Source organism: Palaemon carinicauda, chromosome 12 (assembly GCF_036898095.1).
Source record: "Palaemon carinicauda isolate YSFRI2023 chromosome 12, ASM3689809v2, whole genome shotgun sequence".
Lineage (NCBI taxonomy): Eukaryota > Metazoa > Arthropoda > Malacostraca > Decapoda > Palaemonidae > Palaemon > Palaemon carinicauda.
Window position 1 is genome coordinate 75,502,983 of NC_090736.1, and position 18,341 is coordinate 75,521,323.

Sequence of the window (18,341 nt, forward strand, 5' to 3'; positions counted from 1 at the left end):
ATTTATATTTTTATAGTGTTGGAAAGTGTTTCTAGATGATCTGGCTACCCATGCCTATTTTTTTTTTAGCCAGATATGGCGTATATATAAGTATGTGTTCGATTTTCCTGTGATTGCCATTTTTTCGTTTTTTCCCATTTCTTTCAAAATTACTACGTACTAAGGAACTATCACAGAGTAATATTTCATTTATATGTTTATTTGTCGGAAAATATGCCTTGATGGTTTGCCTAGCACGTGGCTGAAATTTTTTTTTTCTGAAATGCCGTAAATTAGAATGGCCATTTTTCCACGAGTGCCCCTTTTTATTTGTTTTGCATTTTTTTGCTTAGTCATGTTACCGTAAGGAATTGGCAAGTAGTGTCGCAAAACTTATATTTTTATAGTGTTGGAAAGTGTTTCTAGATGATCTGGCTACCCATGCCTATCTTTTTTTTAGCCAGATATGGCGTATATATAGGTATGTGTTCGATTTTCCGGTGATTGCCATTTTTTCGTTTTTTCCCAATTCTTTCAAAATTACTACGTACTAAGGAACTATCACAGAGTAATGATTCCTCTAGATGTTTATTTGTCGGAAAATTTTGTTTACTTTTTTTTTGATTGAATATCATCAAATTTTTTTAGCTAAAATATTGTTTTACATTTTTTTTTTCGATTTTATTTCCCTTCAAAAAAATGTTTTTGGGTCAGAATTTTAATTTTATAGTCGTAAAATAATCGACAATTATCCAGCAACCCACCATACAATTTTTATGCATATCCAATAATAATTAGATTAGTAAATAACACCTTGAAATTGACATACCCTTCCTACATTTCAAGTGGCAGATTAGGGAGTCTGAGTCAGTGTGGTTGGCGGCCATTTTGTGGACATATCCGAAGCGTAAGCTGCCCTATCTATATATATTCTTGTTCCCTATAGAATTTGTGATATTTTGGTATATTTTTACCTGCATAAATATCATATTATATATTAAATATATGTATTTTTTTACGAAATTTCCAAGTACTCAAAAAATTACCTTTAGTTATGGCCCCTGATATAAATGTAATTTACAAAATAATGAAGATTTTTTTACATATTTCTATTTTAGGATAACATATGTTTATTCCCTAAAAAAATTAGCCACTTCCTATTTCATTTGGGTACCCAAAAAAATTCATGAAATTTGGACAATTTTTTTTGGCCAAAAAAAGTTACCCTTTTTTTCTCATTTCAGATCTTCACCTCCATGGGTCTGACTTCATCCAAAATACATCAAGATGTGTCCTAAACATTCAAGAATCAATTCCTAAAAGGATTTGTGTATATATGTATAAACTTTTTTTTTATGAATTTTTATGTCAGGTCTTTTTTTTTTCTACTTAATTTTTTAAAATATTTATAATAAATAGTTTTTCTGCAGATGAGTAGTATTTATCTTTACAGTTGTTTTGAGCATTCATTGAAGTTTTTTTTGGCAAAAGAAAAAAGGAGGTTACTGCAAAAACTGATTTTTCAAGAATTTTTTTTGGCGTCGGGGTCGTTCGCGTCCGAGTATACCCTTAAAGGGGTGTCCGAGGACCGTACCTATCCAGGGTTAAACAACCGCCAAAACAACAACCGAAAAAACTATCGACATAAAATCCTTCAAATCTCTAAACAACCGCCAAAACAACAACCTCAAAAACCAGTGACATAAAATCCTCCAAATCTCTAAACAACTGCCAAAACAACAACCTAAAAAACCAGAGACATAAAATCCTCCAAATCTCTAAACAACCACCATAACAACAACCTCAAAAACCACCGATATAAAATCTTCCAAATCTCTAAAAAACCACCATAACAACAACCTAAAAAACCAGCGACATAAAATTATCGAAATCTCTAAACAACCGCCAAAACAACAACCTCAAAAACCAGCGATATAAACCTCCAAATCTCTAAAAAACCATAAAAAAAACAACATAAAAAACCAACGCCATAAAATCCTCCAAATCTCTAAACATCCACATTAACAACAACCTCAAAAACCAGCAACATAAAATCCTCCAAATCTCCCAACAACCACCATAACAACGACCTAGAAAACCCGCGACATAAAATCCTAAAAATCTCCAAACAACCACCATAACAACGACCTCAAAAACCAGCAACATAAAATCCTCCAAATCTCTATGAAATCACCATAAGCAGAAACTACAAAACCAACGACATAAAATCCTCTAAATCTCTAAATAACCGCCATAACAACAACCTTAAAAACCAGCGACTTAAAATCTTCCAAAACTCTAAACAACCACAAAAACAACAACCTCAAAAACCAGCGACATATAATCCTCCAAATCTCTAAAAAACCGCCAAAACAACAACCTCAAAAACTAGCGACATAAACCTCCAAATCTCTAAAAAACCACCAAAATAACAACCTCAAAAACCAGCTCCATAAAATCCTCCAAATCTCTTAACATCCACATTAACAACAACCTAAAAAACCAGCGACATAATATCCTCCAAATCTCCAAACAACCACCATAACAACGACCTCAAAAACCAGCAACATAGAATCCTCGAAATCTCTATGAAATCACCATAAGCAGAGCCTACAAAACCAACGACATAAAATCCTCCAAATCTCTAAACAACCGCCAAAACAACAACTTTAAAACGAGCGACATAGAATCCTCCAAAACTCTAAATAACCACAAAAACAACAACCTCAAAAACCAGCGACATAAAATCCTACAAATATCTATACAACTGCCAAAACAACAATCTCAAAAACTAGCGACATAAAATCCTCCGAATCTTTAAACAACCGCCAAAACAACATCCGAAAAAATATCGACATAAAATCCTTCAAATCTCTAAACAACCGCCAAAACAACATCCTCAATAACAAGCGACATGAAAGCATCCAAATCTCTAAAAATCCGCCAAAACAACAACCTCAAAAACCAGTGACATAAAATCCTCCAAATCTTTAAACAACCGCCAAAACAACAACCTAAAAAACCAGAGACATAAAATCCTCCAAATCTCTAAACAACCACCATAACAACAACCTAAAAAACCAGCGACATAAAATCATCAAAATCTCTAAACAACCGACAAAACAACAACCTCAAAAACCAGCCTCATAAAATCCTTCAAATCTCTAAACAACCGCCAAAACAACAACCTAAAAAACCAGCGACATAAAATCCTCCAAATCTCTAACAAACCGCCAAAAAAAAAACAACCTCAAGAACAAGCGACATGAAATCCTCCAAATCTCTAAACAACTGCCAAAACAACAACCTTAAAAACCAGCGATATAAAATCCTCCAAATATCTGAACAACCGCCAAAACAACAACCTCAAAAACCAGCGACATGAAATCCTCTAAATCTCTAATCAACCACCACAAAAACAACCTCAAAACCAGCGACATAAAATCCCCCAAGTCTCTAAACAACCACCATAACAAAAACCACAAAATCCAGCGACAAAAAATCCTCCAAATCTCTAAACAACCACTAAAACCACAACATCAAAACCCAGTGACATAAAATCCTCCGAATATCTGAACAACTGCCAAAACAACAACCTCAAGAACCAGCGGCAAAGAAATCCTCCAATTCTCTAAACAACTGCCTAAACAACAACCTCAAAAACCAGAGACATAAAATCCTCCAAATCTCGAAACAACCGCCAAAACAACAACCTTAAAAATTGAGCGACATAAAATCCTCCAAATCTCTAAACAACAGCCAAAACAACAACTTCAAAAACCAGCGACATAAAATCCTCTAAATCTCTAAACAACCGACGAAACAACAACCTTAAAAACCAGCGAAATAAAATCCCCCAAATCTCTAAACAGCCACCAAAACAAACACCTCAAAAAACAGCGACAAAAAATCCACTAAATTTCTAATCAACCGCCAAAACAACAAACTCAAAAACCAGCGACATAAAATCCTCCAATTCTCTAAACAACAGCCTAAACAACAACCTCAAAAACCAGAGACATAAAATCCTCCAAATCTCGAAACAACCGCCAAAACAACAACCTTAAAAATTGAGCGACATAAAATCCTCCAAATCTCTAAACAACAGCCACAACAACAACTTCAAAAACCAGCGACATAAAATCCTCTAAATCTCTAAACAACCGACGAAACAACAACCTCCAAAACCAGCGATATAATATCCTCCAAATCTCTAAACAACCGCCAAAACAACAACCTCAAAAACCAGCGACATAAAATCCTCCAAATCTCTAAACAACCACATTAACAACAACCTCAAAAACCAGTGACAAAAAATCCTCCAAATCTCTAAACAACTGTCAAAACAACAACCTTAAAAAACAGCGACATAAACCTCCAAATCTCTAAAAAAAACGCCAAAACTAAAACTTCAAAAACTCGCGACATAAAAACCTTCAAATCTCTAAACATCCGCCAGTTCAACAACCTCAAAAACCAGCGACAAAAAATCCTCCCAATCTCTAAAAAAACGCTAAAACTAAAACTTCAAAAACTAGCGACATAAAATCCTCCATATCTCTAAACATCCGCCAATACAACAACCTCAAAAACCAGTGACAAAAAATCCTTCAAGTCTCTAAACAACCACCATAACAACGACCTCAAAAACCAGCAACATAAAATCCTCGAAATCTCTATGAAATCACCATAAGCAGAGCCTACAAAACCAACGACATAAAATCCTCCAAATCTCTAAACAACCGCCAAAACAACAACTTTAAAACGAGTGACATAGAATCCTCCAAAACTCTAAACAACCACAAAAACAAAAACCTCAAAAACCAGCTCATAGAATCCTCCAAATATCTATACAACTGCCAAAACAACAACCTCAAAAACTAGCGAAATAAAATCCTCCGAATCTTTAAACAACCGCCAAAACAACAACCGAAAAAACTATCGACATAAAATCCTTCAAATCTCTAAACAACCGCCAAAACAACATCCTCAATAACAAGCGACATGAAATCATCCAAATCTCTAAAAATCCGCCAAAACAACAACCTCAAAAACCAGTGACATAAAATCCTCCAAATCTCTAAACAACCGCCAAAACAACAACCTAAAAAACCAGAGACATAAAATCCTCCAAATCTCTAAACAACCACCATAACAACAACCTCAAAAACCACCGACATAAAATCTTCCAAATCTCTAAAAAACCACCATAACAACAACCTAAAAAACCAGCGACATAAAATTATCGAAATCTCTAAACAACCGCCAAAACAACAACCTCAAAAACCAGCGACATATAATCCTCCAAATCTCAAAAAAAAACGGCAAAACATCAACCTCAAAAACCAGCGATATAAACCTCCAAATCTCTAAAAAACCATAAAAAAAACAACATAAAAAACCAACGCCATAAAATCCTCCAAATCTCTAAACATCCACATTAACAACAACCTCAAAAACCAGCAACATAAAATCCTCCAAATCTCCCAACAACCACCATAACAACGACCTAGAAAACCCGCGACATAAAATCCTAAAAATCTCCAAACAACCACCATAACAACGACCTCAAAAACCAGCAACATAAAATCCTCCAAATCTCTATGAAATCACCATAAGCAGAAACTACAAAACCAACGACATAAAATCCTCTAAATCTCTAAATAACCGCCATAACAACAACCTTAAAAACCAGCGACTTAAAATCTTCCAAAACTCTAAACAACCACAAAAACAACAACCTCAAAAACCAGCGACATATAATCCTCCAAATCTCTAAAAAACCGCCAAAACAACAACCTCAAAAACTAGCGACATAAACCTCCAAATCTCTAAAAAACCACCAAAATAACAACCTCAAAAACCAGCTCCATAAAATCCTCCAAATCTCTTAACATCCACATTAACAACAACCTAAAAAACCAGCGACATAAAATCCTCCAAATCTCCAAACAACCACCATAACAACGACCTCAAAAACCAGCAACATAGAATCCTCGAAATCTCTATGAAATCACCATAAGCAGAGCCTACAAAACCAACGACATAAAATCCTCCAAATCTCTAAACAACCGCCAAAACAACAACTTTAAAACGAGCGACATAGAATCCTCCAAAACTCTAAACAACCACAAAAACAACAACCTCAAAAATCAGCGACATAAAATCCTATAAATATCTATACAACTGCCAAAACAACAATCTCAAAAACTAGCGACATAAAATCCTCCGAATCTTTAAACAACCGCCAAAACAACAACCGAAAAAACTATCGACATAAAATCCTTCAAATCTCTAAACAACCGCCAAAACAACATCCTCAATAACAAGCGACATGAAAGCATCCAAATCTCTAAAAATCCGCGAAAACAACAACCTCAAAAACCAGTGACATAAAATCCTCCAAATCTCTAAACAACCGCCAAAACAACAACCTAAAAAACCAGAGACATAAAATCCTCCAAATCTCTAAACAACCACCATAAAGACAACATAAAAAACCAGCGACATAAAATTATCAAAATCTCTAAACAACCGACAAAACAACAACCTCAAAAACCAGCCTTATAAAATCCTTCAAATCTCTAAACAACCGCCAAAACAACAACCTAAAAAACCAGCGACAAAAAATCCTCCAAATCTCTAACAAACCGCCAAAAAAAAAACAACCTCAAGAACAAGCGACATAGATTCCTCCAAATCTCTAAACAACTGCCAAAACAACAACCTTAAAAACCAGCGATATAAAATCCTCCAAAAATCTGAACAACCGCCAAAACAACAACCTCAAAAACCAGCGACATGAAATCCTCTAAATCTCTAATCAACCACCACAAAAACAACCTCAAAACCAGCGACATAAAATCCCCCAAGTCTCTAAACAACCACCATAACAACAACCACAAAATCCAGCGACATAAAATCCTCCAAATCTCTAAACAACCACTAAAACCACAACATCAAAACCCAGTGACATAAAATCCTCCGAATATCTGGACAACTGCCAAAACAACAACCTCAAGAACCAGCGGCAAAAAAATCCTCCTAATCTCTAAACTACCGCCAAAACAACAACCTTAATAACCAGCGCAATAAAATCCCCCAAATCTCTAAACAGCCACCAAAACAAACACCTCAAAAACCAGCGTCATAAAATCTACTAAATTTCTAATCAACCGCCAAAACAAAAAAACTCAAAAACCAGCGACATAAAATCCTCCAATTCTCTAAACAACTGCCTAAACAACAACCTCAAAAACCAGAGACAAAATCCTCCAAATCTCGAAACAACCGCCAAAACAACAACCTTAAAAATTGAGCGACATAAAATCCTCCAAATCTCTAAACAACAGCCAAAACAACAACTTCAAAAACCAGCGACATAAAATCCTCTTAATCTCTAAACAACCGACGAAACAACAACCTCCAAAACCAGCGATATAATATCCTCCAAATCTCTAAACAACCGCCTAAACAACAACCTCAAAAACCAGCGACATAAAATCCTCCAAATCTCTAAACAACCACATTAACAACAACCTCAAAAACCAGTGACAAAAAATCCTCCAAATCTCTAAACAACTGCCAAAACAACAACCTTAAAAAACAGCGACATAAACCTCCAAATCTCTAAAAAAAACGCCAAAACTAAAACTTCAAAAACTCGCGACATAAAAACCTTCAAATCTCTAAACATCCACCAGTTCAACATCCTCAATAACCAGCGACAAAAAATCCTCCAAATCTCTAAAAAAAACGCTAAAACTAAAACTTCAAAAACTAGCGACATAAAATCCTCCATATCTCTAAACATCCGCCAATACAACAACCTCAAAAACCAGTGACATAAAATCCTTCAAATCTCTAAACAACCAAAAAAAACAACGACCTCAAAAACCAGCAACATAATCTCTATGAAATCACCATAAGCAGAGCCTATAAAACCAACGACATAAAATCCTCCAAATCTCTAAACAACCGCCAAAACAACAACTTTAAAACGAGTGACATAGAATCCTCCAAAACTCTAAACAACCACAAAAACAAAAACCTCAAAAACCAGCGACATGGAATCCTCCAAATATCTATACAACTGCCAAAACAACAACCTCAAAAACTAGCGAAATAAAATCCTTCGAATCTTTAAACAACCGCCAAAACAACAACCGAAAAAACTATCGACATAAAATCCTTCAAATCTCTAAACAACCGCCAAAACAACATCCTCAATAACAAGCGACATGAAATCATCCAAATCTCTAAAAATCCGCCAAAACAACAACCTCAAAAACCAGTGACATAAAATCCTTCAAATCTCTAAACAACCGCCAAAACAACAACCTAAAAAACCAGAGACATAAAATCCTCCAAATCTCTAAACAACCACCATAACAACAACCTCAAAAACCAGCGACATAAAATTATCAAAATCTCTAAACAACCGACAAAACAACAACCTCAAAAACCAGCCTCATAAAATCCTTCAAGTCTCTAAACAACCACCATAACAAAAACCACAAAATCCAGCGACATAAAATCCTCCAAATCTCTAAACAACCACTTAAACCACAACATCAAAACCCAGTGACATAAAAACCTCCGAATATCTGAACAACTGCCAAAACAACAACCTCAAGAACCAGCGGCAAAGAAATCCTCCTAATCTCTAAACTACCGCCAAAACAACAACCTTAAAAACCCGCGAAATAAAATCCTCCAAATCTCTAAACAGCCACCAAAACAAACACCTCAAAAACCAGCGACAAAAAATCCACTAAATTTCTAATCAACCGCCAAAACAACAAACTCAAAAACCAGCGATATAAAATCCTCCAATTCTCTAAACAACTGCCTAAACAACAACCTCAACAACCAGAGACATAAAATCCTCCAAATCTCGAAACAACCGCCAAAACAACAACCTTAAAAATTGAGCGACATAAAATCCTCCAAATCTCTAAACAACAGCCAAAACAACAACTTCAAAAACCAGCGACATAAAATCCTCTAAATCTCTAAACAACCGACGAAACAACAACCTCCAAAACCAGCGATATAATATCCTCCAAATCTTTAAACAACCGCCAAAACAACAACCTCAAAAACTAGCGACATAAAATCCTCCAAATCTCTAAACAACCACATTAACAACAACCTCAAAAACCAGTGACAAAAAATCCTCCAAATCTCTAAACAACTGCCAAAACAACAACCTTAAAAAACAGCGACATAAACCTCCAAATCTCTAAAAAAAACGCCAAAACTAAAACTTCAAAAACTCGCGACATAAAAACCTTCAAATCTCTAAACATCCGCCAGTTCAACAACCTCAAAAACCAGCGACAAAAAATCCTCCAAATCTCTAAAAAAACGCTAAAACTAAAACTTCAAAAACTAGCGACATAAAATCCTCCATATCTCTAAACATCCGCCAATACAACAACCTCAAAAACCAGTGACAAAAAATCCTTCAAGTCTCTAAACAACCACCATAACAACGACCTCAAAAACCAGCAACATAAAATCCTCGAAATCTCTATGAAATCACCATAAGCAGAGCCTAAAAAACCAACGACATAAAATCCTCCAAATCTCAAAACAACCGCCAAAACAACAACTTTAAAACGAGTGACATAGAATCCTCCAAAACTCTAAACAACCACAAAAACAAAAACCTCAAAAACCAGCGACATAGAATCCTCCAAATATCTATACAACTGCCAAAACAACAACCTCAAAAACTAGCGAAATAAAATCCTTCAAATCTCTAAACAACCGCCAAAACAACATCCTCAATAACAAGCGACATGAAATCATCCAAATCTCTAAAAATCCGCCAAAACAACAACCCCAAAAACCAGTGACATAAAATCCTCCAAATCTCTAAACAACCGCCAAAACAACAACCTAAAAAACCAGAGACATAAAATCCTCCAAATCACTAAACAACCACCATAACAACAACCTCAAAAACCACCGACATAAAATCTTCCAAATCTCTAAAAAACCACCATAACTACAACCTAAAAAACCAGCGACATAAAATTATCGAAATCTCTAAACAACCGCCAAAACAACAACCTCAAAAACCAGCGACATATAATCCTCCAAATCTCAAAAAAAAAAACGGCAAAACATCAACCTCAAAAACCAGCGATATAAACCTCCAAATCTCTAAAAAACCATAAAAAAAACAACATCAAAAACCAACGCCATAAAATCCTCCAAATCTCTAAACATCCACATTAACAACAACCTCAAAAACCAGCAACATAAAATCCTCCAAATCTCCCAACAACCACCATAACAACGACCTAGAAAACCCGCGACATAAAATCCTAAAAATCTCCAAACAACCACCATAACAACGACCTCAAAAACCAGCAACATAAAATCCTCCAAATCTCTATGAAATCACCATAAGCAGAAACTACAAAACCAACGACATAAAATCCTCTAAATCTCTAAATAACCGCCATAACAACAACCTTAAAAACCAGCGACTTAAAATCTTCCAAAACTCTAAACAACCACAAAAACAACAACCTCAAAAACCAGCGACATATAATCCTCCAAATCTCTAAAAAACCGCCAAAACAATAACCTCAAAAACTAGCGACATAAACCTCCAAATCTCTAAAAAACCACCAAAATAACAACCTCAAAAACCAGCTCCATAAAATCCTCCAAATCTCTTAACATCCACATTAACAACAACCTAAAAAACCAGCGACATAAAATCCTCCAAATCTCCAAACAACCACCATAACAACGACCTCAAAAACCAGCAACATAGAATCCTCGAAATCTCTATGAAATCACCATAAGCAGAGCCTACAAAACCAACGACATAAAATCCTCCAAATCTCTAAACAACCGCCAAAACAACAACTTTAAAACGAGCGACATAGAATCCTCCAAAACTCTAAACAACCACAAAAACAAAAACCTCAAAAATCAGCGACATAAAATCCTACAAATATCTATACAACTGCCAAAACAACAATCTCAAAAACTAGCGACATAAAATCCTCCGAATCTTTAAACAACCGCCAAAACAACAACCGAAAAAACTATCGACATAAAATCCTTCAAATCTCTAAACAACCGCCAAAACAACATCCTCAATAACAAGCGACATGAAAGCATCCAAATCTCTAAAAATCCGCGAAAACAACAACCTCAAAAACCAGTGACATAAAATCCTCCAAATCTCTAAACAACCGCCAAAACAACAACCTAAAAAACCAGAGACATAAAATCCTCCAAATCTCTAAACAACCACCATAAAGACAACATAAAAAACCAGCGACATAAAATTATCAAAATCTCTAAACAACCGACAAAACAACAACCTCAAAAACCAGCCTTATAAAATCCTTCAAATCTCTAAACAACCGCCAAAACAACAACCTAAAAAACCAGCGACAAAAAATCCTCCAAATCTCTAACAAAACGCCAAAAAAAAACAACCTCAAGAACAAGCGACATAGATTCCTCCAAATCTCTAAACAACTGCCAAAACAACAACCTTAAAAACCAGCGATATAAAATCCTCCAAAAATCTGAACAACCGCCAAAACAACAACCTCAAAAACCAGCGACATGAAATCCTCTAAATCTCTAATCAACCACCATAAAAACAACCTCAAAACCAGCGACATAAAATCCCCCAAGTCTCTAAACAACCACCATAACAACAACCACAAAATCCAGCGACATAAAATCCTCCAAATCTCTAAACAACCACTAAAACCACAACATCAAAACCCAGTGACATAAAATCCTCCGAATATCTGGACAACTGCCAAAACAACAACCTCAAGAACCAGCGGCAAAAAAATCCTCCTAATCTCTAAACTACCGCCAAAACAACAACCTTAAAAACCAGCGCAATAAAATCCCCCAAATCTCTAAACAGCCACCAAAACAAACACCTCAAAAACCAGCGTCATAAAATCTACTAAATTTCTAATCAACCGCCAAAACAACAAACTCAAAAACCAGCGACATAAAATCCTCCAATTCTCTAAACAACTGCCTAAACAACAACCTCAAAAACCAGAGACAAAATCCTCCAAATCTCGAAACAACCGCCAAAACAACAACCTTAAAAATTGAGCGACATAAAATCCTCCAAATCTCTAAACAACAGCCAAAACAACAACTTCAAAAACCAGCGACATAAAATCCTCTTAATCTCTAAACAACCGACGAAACAACAACCTCCAAAACCAGCGATATAATATCCTCCAAATCTCTAAACAACCGCCAAAACAACAACCTCAAAAACCAGCGACATAAAATCCTCCAAATCTCTAAACAACCACATTAACAACAACCTCAAAAACCAGTGACAAAAAATCCTCCAAATCTCTAAACAACTGCCAAAACAACAACCTTAAAAAACAGCGACATAAACCTCCAAATCTCTAAAAAAAACGCCAAAACTAAAACTTCAAAAACTCGCGACATAAAAACCTTCAAATCTCTAAACATCCACCAGTTCAACAACCTCAATAACCAGCGACAAAAAATCCTCCAAATCTCTAAAAAAAACGCTAAAACTAAAACTTCAAAAACTAGCGACATAAAATCCTCCATATCTCTAAACATCCGCCAATACAACAACCTCAAAAACCAGTGACATAAAATCCTTCAAATCTCTAAACAACCACCATAACAACGACCTCAAAAACCAGCAACATAATCTCTATGAAATCACCATAAGCAGAGCATACAAAACCAACGACATAAAATCCTCCAAATCTCTAAACAACCGCCAAAACAACAACTTTAAAACGAGTGACATAGAATCCTCCAAAACTCTAAACAACCACAAAAACAAAAACCTCAAAAACCAGCGACATAGAATCCTCCAAATATCTATACAACTGCCAAAACAACAACCTCAAAAACTAGCGAAATAAAATCCTCCGAATCTTTAAACAACCGCCAAAACAACAACCGAAAAAACTATCGACATAAAATCCTTCAAATCTCTAAACAACCGCCAAAACAACATCCTCAATAACAAGCGACATGAAATCATCCAAATCTCTAAAAATCCGCCAAAACAACAACCTCAAAAACCAGTGACATAAAATCCTCCAAATCTCTAAACAACCGCCAAAACAACAACCTAAAAAACCAGAGACATAAAATCCTCCAAATCTCTAAACAACCACCATAACAACAACCTCAAAAACCAGCGACATAAAATTATCAAAATCTCTAAACAACCGACAAAACAACAACCTCAAAACCCAGCCTCAAAAAATCCTTCAAGTCTCTAAACAACCACCATAACAAAAACCACAAAATCCAGCGACATAAAATCCTCCAAATCTCTAAACAACCACTAAAACCACAACATCAAAACCCAGTGACATAAAATCCTCCGAATATCTGAACAACTGCCAAAACAACAACCTCAAGAACCAGCGGCAAAGAAATCCTCCTAATCTCTAAACTACCGCCAAAACAACATCCTTAAAAACCCGCGAAATAAAATCCCCCAAATCTCTAAACAGCCACCAAAACAAACACCTCAAAAACCAGCGACAAAAAATCCACTAAATTTCTAATCAACCGCCAAAACAACAAACTCAAAAACCAGCGACATAAAATCCTCCAATTCTCTAAACAACTGCCTAAACAACAACCTCAACAACCAGAGACATAAAATCCTCCAAATCTCGAAACAACCGCCAAAACAACAACCTTAAAAATTGAGCGACATAAAATCCTCCAAATCTCTAAACAACAGCCAAAACAACAACTTCAAAAACCAGCGACATAAAATCCTCTAAATCTCTAAACAACCGACGAAACAACAACCTCCAAAACCAGCGATATAATATCCTCCAAATCTTTAAACAACCGCCAAAACAACAACCTCAAAAACTAGCGACATAAAATCCTCCAAATCTCTAAACAACCACATTAACAACAACCTCAAAAACCAGTGACAAAAAATCCTCCAAATCTCTAAACAACTGCCAAAACAACAACCTTAAAAAACAGCGACATAAACCTCCAAATCTCTAAAAAAAACGCCAAAACTAAAACTTCAAAAACTCGCGACATAAAAACCTTCAAATCTCTAAACATCCGCCAGTTCAACAACCTCAAAAACCAGCGACAAAAAATCCTCCAAATCTCTAAAAAAACGCTAAAACTAAAACTTCAAAAACTAGCGACATAAAATCCTCCATATCTCTAAACATCCGCCAATACAACAACCTCAAAAACCAGTGACAAAAAATCCTTCAAGTCTCTAAACAACCACCATAACAACGACCTCAAAAACCAGCAACATAAAATCCTCGAAATCTCTATGAAATCACCATAAGCAGAGCCTACAAAACCAATGACATAAAATCCTCCAAATCTCTAAACAACCGCCAAAACAACAACTTTAAAACGAGTGACATAGAATCCTCCAAAACTCTAAACAACCACAAAAACAAAAACCTCAAAAACCAGCGACATAGAATCCTCCAAATATCTATACAACAACCAAAACAACAACCTCAAAAACTAGCGAAATAAAATCCTCCGAATCTTTAAACAACCGCCAAAACAACAACCTAAAAAACCAGAGACATAAAATCCTCCAAATCTCTAAACAACCACCATAACAACAACCTCAAAAACCACCGACATAAAATCTTCCAAATCTCTAAAAAACCACCATAACAACAACCTAAAAAACCAGCGACATAAAATTATCGAAATCTCTAAACAACCGCCAAAACAACAACCTCAAAAACCAGCGACATATAATCCTCCAAATCTCAAAAAAAAACGGCAAAACATCAACCTCAAAAACCAGCGATATAAACCTCCAAATCTCTAAAAAACCATAAAAAAAACAACATCAAAAACCAACGCCATAAAATCCTCCAAATCTCTAAACATCCACATTAACAACAACCTCAAAAACCAGCAACATAAAATCCTCCAAATCTCCCAACAACCACCATAACAACGACCTAGAAAACCCGCGACATAAAATCCTAAAAATCTCCAAACAACCACCATAACAACGACCTCAAAAACCAGCAACATAAAATCCTCCAAATCTCTATGAAATCACCATAAGCAGAAACTACAAAACCAACGACATAAAATCCTCTAAATCTCTAAATAACCGCCATAACAACAACCTTAAAAACCAGCGACTTAAAATCTTCCAAAACTCTAAACAACCACAAAAACAACAACCTCAAAAACCAGCGACATATAATCCTCCAAATCTCTAAAAAACCGCCAAAACAACAACCTCAAAAACTAGCGACATAAACCTCCAAATCTCTAAAAAACCACCAAAATAACAACCTCAAAAACCAGCTCCATAAAATCCTCCAAATCTCTTAACATCCACATTAACAACAACCTAAAAAACCAGCGACATAAAATCCTCCAAATCTCCAAACAACCACCATAACAACGACCTCAAAAACCAGCAACATAGAATCCTCGAAATCTCTATGAAATCACCATAAGCAGAGCCTACAAAACCAACGACATAAAATCCTCCAAATCTCTAAACAACCGCCAAAACAACAACTTTAAAACGAGCGACATAGAATCCTTCAAAACTCTAAACAACCACAAAAACAACAACCTCAAAAATCAGCGACATAAAATCCTACAAATATCTATACAACTGCCAAAACAACAATCTCAAAAACTAGCGACATAAAATCCTCCGAATCTTTAAACAACCGCCAAAACAACAACCGAAAAAACTATCGACATAAAATCCTTCAAATCTCTAAACAACCGCCAAAACAACATCCTCAATAACAAGCGACATGAAAGCATCCAAATCTCTAAAAATCCGCGAAAACAACAACCTCAAAAACCAGTGACATAAAATCCTCCAAATCTCTAAACAACAGCCAAAACAACAACCTAAAAAACCAGAGACATAAAATCCTCCAAATCTCTAAACAACCACCATAAAGACAACATAAAAAACCAGCGACATAAAATTATCAAAATCTCTAAACAACCGACAAAACAACAACCTCAAAAACCAGCCTTATAAAATCCTTCAAATCTCTAAACAACCGCCAAAACAACAACCTAAAAAACCAGCGACAAAAAATCCTCCAAATCTCTAACAAACCGCCAAAAAAAAACAACCTCAAGAACAAGCGACATAGATTCCTCCAAATCTCTAAACAACTGCCAAAACAACAACCTTAAAAACCAGCGATATAAAATCCTCCAAAAATCTGAACAACCGCCAAAACAACAACCTCAAAAACCAGTGACATGAAATCCTCTAAATCTCTAATCAACCACCACAAAAACAACCTCAAAACCAGCGACATAAAATCCCCCAAGTCTCTAAACAACCACCATAACAACAACCACAAAATCCAGCGACATAAAATCCTCCAAATCTCTAAACAACAACTAAAACCACAACATCAAAACCCAGTGACATAAAATCCTCCGAATATCTGGACAACTGCCAAAACAACAACCTCAAGAACCAGCGGCAAAAAAATCCTCCTAATCTCTAAACTACCGCCAAAACAACAACCATAACCCTGGATAGGTACGGTCCTCGGACACCCCTTTAAGGGTATACTCGGACGCGAACGACCCCGACGACAAAAAAAATTCTTGAAAAATCAGTTTTTGCAGTAACCTTCTTTTTTCTTTTGCCAAAAAAAAATTCAATGAATGTTTAAAACAACTGTAAAGATAAATACTACTCATCTGCAGAAAAACTATTTATTATAAATATTTTAAAAAATTAAGTAGAAAAAAAAAAGACCTGACATAAAAATTCATAAAAAAAAAGTTTATACATATATACACAAATCCTTTTAGGAATTGATTCTTGAATGTTTAGGACACATCTTGATGTATTTTGGATGAAGTCAGACCCATGGAGGTGAAGATCTGAAATGAGAAAAAAAGGGTAACTTTTTTTGGCCAAAAAAAATTGTCCAAATTTCACGAATTTTTTTGGGTACCCAAATGAAATAGGAAGTGGCTAATTTTTTTAGGGAATAAACATATGTTATCCTAAAATAGAAATATGTAAAAAAATCTTCATTATTTTGTAAATTACATTTATATCAGGGGCCATATCTAAAGGTAATTTTTTGAGTACTTGGAAATTTCGTAAAAAAATACATATATTTAATATATAATATGATATTTATGCAGGTAAAAATATACCAAAATATCGAAAAATTCTATAGGGAACAAGAATATATATAGATAGGGCAGCTTACGCTTCGGATATGTCCACAAAATGGCCGCCAACCACACTGACTCAGACTCCCTAATCTGCCACTTGAAATGTAGGAAGGGTATGTCAATTTCAAGGTGTTATTTACTAATCTAATTATTATTGGATATGCATAAAAATTGTATGGTGGGTTGCTGGATAATTGTCGATTATTTTACGACTATAAAATTAAAATTCTGACCCAAAAAATTTTTTTTGAAGGGAAATAAAATCGAAAAAAAAAATGTAAAACAATATTTTAGCTAAAAAAATTTGATGATATTCAATCAAAAAAAAAGTAAACAAAATTTTCCGACAAATAAACATCTAGAGGAATCATTACTCTGTGATAGTTCCTTAGTACGTAGTAATTTTGAAAGAATTGGGAAAAAACGAAAAAATGGCAATCATCGGAAAATCGAACACATACCTATATATACGCCATATCTGGCTAAAAAAAAGATAGGCGTGGGTAGCCAGATCATCTAGAAACACTTTCCAACACTATAAAAATATAAGTTTTGCGACACTACTTGCCAATTCATTACGGTAACATGACTAAGCAAAAAAATGCAAAACAAATAAAAAGGAGCACTCGTGGAAAAATAGCCATTCTAATATACGGCATTTCAGAAAAAAAAAATTTCAGCCACGTGCTAGGCAAACCATCAAGGCATATTTTCCGACAAATAAACATATAAATGAAATATTACTCTGTGATAGTTCCTTAGTACGTAGTAATTTTGAAAGAAATGGGAAAAAACGAAAAAATGGCAATCACAGGAAAATCGAACACATACTTATATATACGCTATATCTGGCTAAAAAAAAAATAGGCATGGGTAGCCAGATCATCTAGAAACACTTTCCAACACTATAAAAATATAAGTTTTGCGACACTACTTGCCAATTCCTTACGGTAACATGACTAAGCAAAAAAATGCAAAACAAATAAAAAGGGGCACTCGCGGAAAAATGCCCAACATTCTAATATACGGCATCTCAGATAAAAAAAAAGACATGCACGTGTTAGCCCAACCATCAAGGCACACTTTCTAACACATAAACATGAAAAAAAAATCAATAATATACGGCAATTCCT